The sequence below is a fragment of the Ursus arctos genome, unplaced genomic scaffold, assembly GCF_023065955.2.
Source record: "Ursus arctos isolate Adak ecotype North America unplaced genomic scaffold, UrsArc2.0 scaffold_18, whole genome shotgun sequence".
NCBI lineage: Eukaryota > Metazoa > Chordata > Mammalia > Carnivora > Ursidae > Ursus > Ursus arctos.
In genome coordinates, this window is record NW_026622852.1 from 26,627,826 (window position 1) to 26,634,480 (window position 6,655).

Genomic DNA, 6,655 nt, shown 5'->3' on the forward strand with positions numbered 1-6,655 from the left:
CACAAATGAATTTCCACTTCCAGTCACCACCCAAAACAGGTGACCTCATGTTGGGCACAATCTATACAACCTAACACAGCAGCCCTGCAAAAAAGTATACCTGGAGAAACACTGCACTTCCAAAGTAGGGTTCCAGGAAGAAGAACTTTCCCAAAGACAAACAGGCATTTCACAAATTTCATTACCAGAAATTCTCACATTTGTGAATATAAATTCATTCCTAAACATATTAGGACTACAGCAAAAAGGGTCTGGCAGAGAACTAAAACTAGCAAATTTGGGAGAAAAAAAATTCTTCCATCTTGAGGGGGGTAAGCAGTTGTTATCTGAGACCCTCATCTTTGACTGTAGGTTCAAACAGCTGAAAATTAAATGCATGTCATATACTAAAGCACTAAAACAATCACTATCATCTGTAGAAAAAGGCACAATCACATACATTTACTGTTGGGGGGAGGTTTCATTTCTCCAAATTTGCTGGTTTTCCTTTTGTTAGCCCCTTTTTTTGCTCCTATCCTAATTATAAAATTCCATATTGTGACACAAGTGGTTAAAGTTTGTAAAACCTGATAAACAGCCCTGGTGGGCAGTGGGCCCCTCAGCTACCTGCATGAAAATAAGAGGAATAGACAACCACATTATAAAGGGCTTAACACTCAATAGCTTCCAACCCTATCATTCTTTTATGCCCTACAAAAGAGCTAAGTATCACATGGGCCCAAATTAGCCCTAGTCATGCAGGAGCGGCAAGAGAAGGTAGCCTAGGGCAAAGCTGAGATGGAGTACAGCCCAGAGTCAGGAGCCCAAGGCAGTGGCTCTCAAATTTTAGTGGGCATCAGAACCGACTGGGGAGCTTTTTCAGAATCAGATTTCTGGGTCCCTTCCTATATCATGTAAGTCTGAACATCCTGGGCCACTTATATTTTGACAAAGCTCAAACTGCTGACCTAGGTCCACCAGAAAGTTTAGAAAGACTGAGAAATACTCCATGCCTATCAGCAGTTCCAAAATAAAAATCATCCAGCACAATACACCAGGCTTTGCAGGTCAGAAAGGGGTGAGAAAGGATCACTAGGCTACATGCCTGACAGGCTGTGCTGGACAAGAGTCTGCAGCAAGAATTTCATTATTATGAGACAAAAATCCTGCACTCTATAAACAAGAAAATTTTTTGCGTGTGAGAAATATTTCAAACATCTGAAAAACATTTAAAATAAGATATTGAATATCTCTGACCCTACACCCAAAATAAGCAAATCCTAATTTGCAATTATCTGATTCAGATTTCTTAGTAACAGAATATTTGAGGGGCGCCTGGGTGGCATAGTGGTTAAGTGTCTGCCTTCGGCTCAGGGCGTGATCCCGGCGTTACGGGATCGAGCCCCACATCAGGCTCTTCCGCTATGAGCCTGCTTCTTCCTCTCCCACTCCCCCTGCTTGTGTTCCCTCTCTCACTGGCTGTCTCTATTTCTGTCGAATAAATAAATAAAATCTTAAAAAAAAAAAAAAAGAATATTTGATATTATTAAAGCCCTCGGTGTCCCCCTGTCCAATCCCATTCCTCCTCTTCTGTTCCCAGAGATAATCTCTACTCTGCATTTGGTGTTAGTTGTTACCATGCATGTTTTTATATTACTACTATATATGGACATAGCCACAAACAATATTATTTTGCATGTTTTCAAATTTTATACAAGTGGAAACATTTTGTAAGAATTCTGTAACTTATTCCCTCACCCCATATTATGTTTGTGAGATTCAATCATTTTAATGCATGTGGCTATAGTTTATTTTTCAGTGTGATAAGACTCAATTGTGTGGGACTATCTAACAATTTATGCATTTCCTTTGGTGGTGGACATTTAAGCTGCAATGAACATGCTTATACTTCTATCATACTTCTTTTCTTGGACACCTGTACTAGGATTTCTTAGAGCCAGAAACGGACATTTCGGGTAAGTAGGTATATTAGCTCTCCAATAAGACATCACTCACTCTCCAAGGGGGTTGTATCCATTTACATTCCCACTAGCAGGAAATAAACGTTGATTTCCCCACAAGCTCACTAACACTTGGTTATCACAGCATTTAAATTTTGCCAATCTGATGGGTGTGAAATGGCACCTCACTGCTATTTCCATTTGCATTTCCCTGATTAAAATCTTTGACCAGTAAATTTTCATGCTTTCATACATATTTGTCAAATAGGCGTTTCTCGGTTTTTTAAGAAACACCTAAACTATCTTGTCTAAATCAGGGCAGTTCTTCCACAGCACCCATCCAACAGCCACCACAGCTGGAAAGCTGAAGTGCAGGAGGGCAGCAAGAAAACAGCTGACTTAAACAAGGAAATCATTTCGGACAAAGGGCCCTAATTAATGCATTTGCTAATTAGTCTTCCCCTTCCCTCTTTTGTCAAGCCTTACTTCCAAGACAATACTGCGGGCCAGCAGCCTTAGAACTGGAGAGAGAATGGGGGTGGGGAATGCAAAGGCTAAAACATTTATATAAAAGTACAACTGTCTTTACGAAGAAAATGAAGTGATTGTTGCAGACCAATACCTATTACTCAACCTTGTAAGATACCATCCACCTCTAACAGACTCCTTTCAAACTCATCACCCTTGGCTCGGTCTTTGAAACATACCAACTTTTCTCAGGACTAGACACTGCCCCCTCCCCTCAGCAACCCTTTCATCTCCCTTCCCCCACAATGACTAAATATCTTCTTTCCCCCCATTCTACAGCTTTTCCAGCGCTACAGGGCCCTCTTCATTGCGCTCTCTCTCTCTCTCTCCAGAACTCCCAAGTGCTCCCCTCCTTCCCTTTCCAAGATGCATCCACAGTCAAAAGCACCCACTCAAGCACCCACCCCAAAGAAAAATGGGAGTCCCATACAGTATATGGCCCTGCCTAACATGCCGGGCAGGCGGGTGACTTGTCCCAGTCCTCCCCGCTTCCTTCCCCCTTCACGCCTGGGGATAGCTATTCTCTAGTTCTCCATGGGTGACAGATGCAGACCACCTGGGAAAAAACTCATTCGGCCTTCTACAGCAGAAATGTTTTTACTAGGGCCTTATACGCACTTCTGTTTGGGGAACGAACGAAACTTGGACCATTTTATGAAAACAGACACCTTAGGGGTGTCTCCACAAAAGCGGGAAGGCCTCCCTCCTATTAATTTCAGCTGGACTAGTTTAGTCCGGGCAGTGGTGGGCAAGGCGGCCTGGCAGAGACCAAATGGTCCCCACGATGAGAAGTTTCCGAACGAAGCCCTGCCCCATTCACTCAAGAAAGCCCTCTCCCACAGAGTACACCCCCCACATGACTCTCTCCCCGAGGCTCCCCAAATCGGCTCCCCAGGGTACCACCAAGTCCCCAAAGAGGCCCCTGCTCCTCCGTCCCACCCCGCAAGAGATCCTATTTCCTAAACCTACCTAAAAAGCGTTGGGTGGGCGTGTCTGAGAGCAGGGCCTAGCGCCCCCTCCTCCGAATCAATGTCTCTCGGGTCTCGGGGGCTAGCGGCTCTTCCTCCTCCCAGCCCCCTACTCTGGGCCCGCGGCGGCCCAGGGTGTCCCTGGGTCCCAGCCAAGCTACGACTCTCACCGGCTACGTGACCTTGGGCAAGTCACTTCCCCCTGTACGCCTCGGTTTCCTCCTCCGCGGAGCGGAGACCTAGAGAGGTCCTGCCCTGCCCACCCTAGGGGAGGGGGCTAGCCACCGGGTGGGAAAACGCTTTGTGAGCCTCTCGGCGCGACGGGGACGCAGGGCTCACAGGGGCTCCAGGGCCGGACAAAGCTGACCCGGACAACGCTCCACCCCCTCCGCGGGGCCGGCCGGCTGGACCGTACGCCTTTGGGCCCCCCACCCCCGAAACCAACCCACGCCCCTCCCCACCCGGCCCGTTCCCGGACCCCGTACCTGCTCCCGGCGCTCGGCCGCAGGCGCCGCCACCCTGGGCGCCCGCCCGGAGAGGCCCGTGGCCCGAAGGGCTGAGGCGGCCGGCAGCGGCAGGCTCGGGCCGGGGCGGCGGCGGTGGGGGGCGCGGGCGGCGCAGGGGCCCGAGCTCGGCGGCGCCCGGCCTGGGAGACGACGACTGAGGCTGGAAGTGCGCGGCGGCCGCAGCTGCTGAGGCGGCGGCGGCGGCGACCGCGGCGGCGGCGCTTCCGCTCATGGCGGGGCCGCGGACAGCGGCTCCGACTGCGACTTGACTCCGGCGGGCGGGCGCTGGCTGGGCCCCGGCCGGCGGCAGCGGTGGCTGTGGCGGCGACGGAGGCGGCTCCCGGAGGGGGAGGAGGCGGAGCCGGGAAGCAGCGGCGGCGGCGGCGGCGGCGGCGGCGGAGGGGGCGGGACGCGGAGGGGGCGGAGACGCTGCGCCGCTGCCGCCAATGGGCGGCCGGCTTTTCAGCCGCGACTCCCGGCAGGGCAGGCAGCGCCGTAGGGCATCCTCTGCCGCGGCCGCTCGCGGAGGCGGGGAGACTAAGGGCCGCCCGAGGGAGAGCCCAGCTCCGGGGGCGGCCCCGCCCCCGGTCCGCCTCCCGGGCACAGACTTGGGCCTCCCGGGCCGGGCCTCGCGCCACCCAGGCCCGGCTGCGCCTGGGGCTCAGCTGCACGGCTGCCTCCGGCGCCAGTGTTTGCGCCCGCGAGTTTGCCAGGGGCTCGGCCGGTTAGCTGCGGCTCTCCGGCTCGCCCGCCCGCCGGCCTCCCAGTGCACGGCTGGTGCCGCCTCGGCCTCCCTCCTTCTGTTCCCCACACTATAGCCAGTCTCCTCTCCTTCCCTCTTTTGGCTGTTTGCTCAAAGTTTTTCTCTTTCAGACACTTAGGAAAGAAATTCTCTCCCCTTCTCGAGCTGTGTGTCAGTGATAAATCAACGGACCCAGAGAGGATAGTAGAGGCAGAAACGAAAGAGATGGAGGGAGATGAGCTGCCTTCTCTGAATTTAGAGACCCGTCTTGAATTATGAGCAAAAGCCAGCCTGGCTGGGCCCTGGCCCCTTGCCCTGTCCTCCGACTTTCTCTTCCTCTTTCTAAACGCCCTGTTGTTAAAATACTTACGGGAAACCATCTAACCCATCTGGGCCTAGTCTCAAAAGAGGGAGAGGCCGGGAGGTGAGGAAAGGCTTTTGAGCTGTGCTGACGGTGTTCTAAGAAGAGTTCTGCAGATCGTGACCCCCTTGGCGGCCCTCCTCTCCTTGGATGGGATATCGGTTACTGAACCTATTTCTTTTTCGCGTTTTTCTGACTCATCTCAAAGCCATAGAGAAGCAGAATAAAATTCAACCATGTGCAGGGAGTGCTGTTAAGTACAGCCTTGTGGGTGAGGGTGCAGCTAAACTGCTGACTAGATCTTTTCAATAAGGCATTATCCTCAGCCTTTCCCCACATGCAGCCACCAACCGGGAACTGAGCAGAGAGACAACAAGTTACAAGTTGACAAGGCACAGTGCTACAAGTGCTAGGCTGGCCCCATGAGAGAGAAGTGTGGATGAATTTTTGGCAACCGACATTTTAAATTTCACTTTGACAATCACTAGGTACATGATCTTTCCGTCATCAGCAATGCCAGGCCCTGGGGATGCAATGATATAGTCCCAGAAGATACAGTCCCAGATTTCAAAGAATTGACAAGTCTCTTTGGAGGATGGTGAAATTCTTAGAAGTTAAGAGCTTAAGGATGACTAGGAATTTACCAGGTGAAACACGCTGGGGAAGGGACAGGGAAGACTTTAAGAATGTAATTGGTCAGGGGCGCCTGGGTAGCTCCGTCGGTTAGGTGTCCGACTTTTGATCTCAGCTCAGGTCTTGATCTCAGGGTCCTAGTATTTCCTGAATCCCATCCTTCACTTTCTCATGGCATGTAACAAACATTACTACTTGGGGCTTCAGTCCCAATCCAATGCCTTCTGTAGAATGCCCATGAACTATGGCATTCTTCTCTCCTTTAATAGGTCTCAGCAGCCTTAAACAAAATCATGCCTATTTCCACCCCAATGCCCAAATCCCAGTTTCTACTCTTAAAACTCCAATTTGGTCAAATGCCTTTCCCACCAGCCCTAGAAGAAAAGGGGCAGGAGAGCAGTTTAATACAGTAACCAAAAGACTCCACTGAGGCTGCCTTTCAGGCCAGGAAGAAACAAGAGAGAGGGCCAGATCAGACCCTTGGCCACCTCACCTTGCCAGTTAAGGGGTGCAAAAGAAAGAATGGACCACAGGGACACCTAGGCGGCTCAGTTTCTTAAGCGTCTGACTTCAGCTCAGAAGATGGGGCACCTGGGTGGCTCAGTCATTAAGCATCGCCTTCAGCTCAGGTCATGATCTGGGATCGAACCCCGTGTCCAGCTCCCTGCTCAGTGGGAAGCCTGCTTCTCTGTCTCCCACTCCCCCTGCTTGTGTTCCCTCTCTCACTGTCTCTCTGTCAAATAAATAAATAAAATATTTAAAAAATAAATAAGTGGAGAGAAAAGACCAGACTGGAGAGTTAAGAGAAGACCAGGAGAACTTGAAGAGTCTTGAATGTCACGTTGAGGCATTTGAACTTAACCCAAGTTACTGAAGGGAGCTATTGAAAGATTTAGTGAGAGAATAAAATAATCTGATTGGATTTTGGAAAGACTCTGGCTACTGTTTAGAAAATGGATGGGAAGGGAGCAAGAAGA

General features: G+C 51.0%; 1 protein-coding gene across 5 annotated transcripts in view; it reads right to left on the reverse strand.

The window, feature by feature from the left end:
- RNF38 (ring finger protein 38) overlaps positions 1–4,023 on the reverse strand; it is a 129,203-nt gene extending 125,180 nt beyond the window's left edge. For 4 of the 5 annotated variants that reach the window (XM_057313595.1, XM_057313594.1, XM_057313593.1 and 1 more), the window contains exon 1: positions 3,922–4,023. The gene's annotated coding sequence lies outside the window, so the exon portion shown is untranslated. The remainder of the gene's footprint in view (positions 1–3,921) is intronic. The other variant, XM_026506227.4, reaches the window with a different exon arrangement.
- Positions 4,024–6,655: the final 2,632 nt, after the last annotated feature.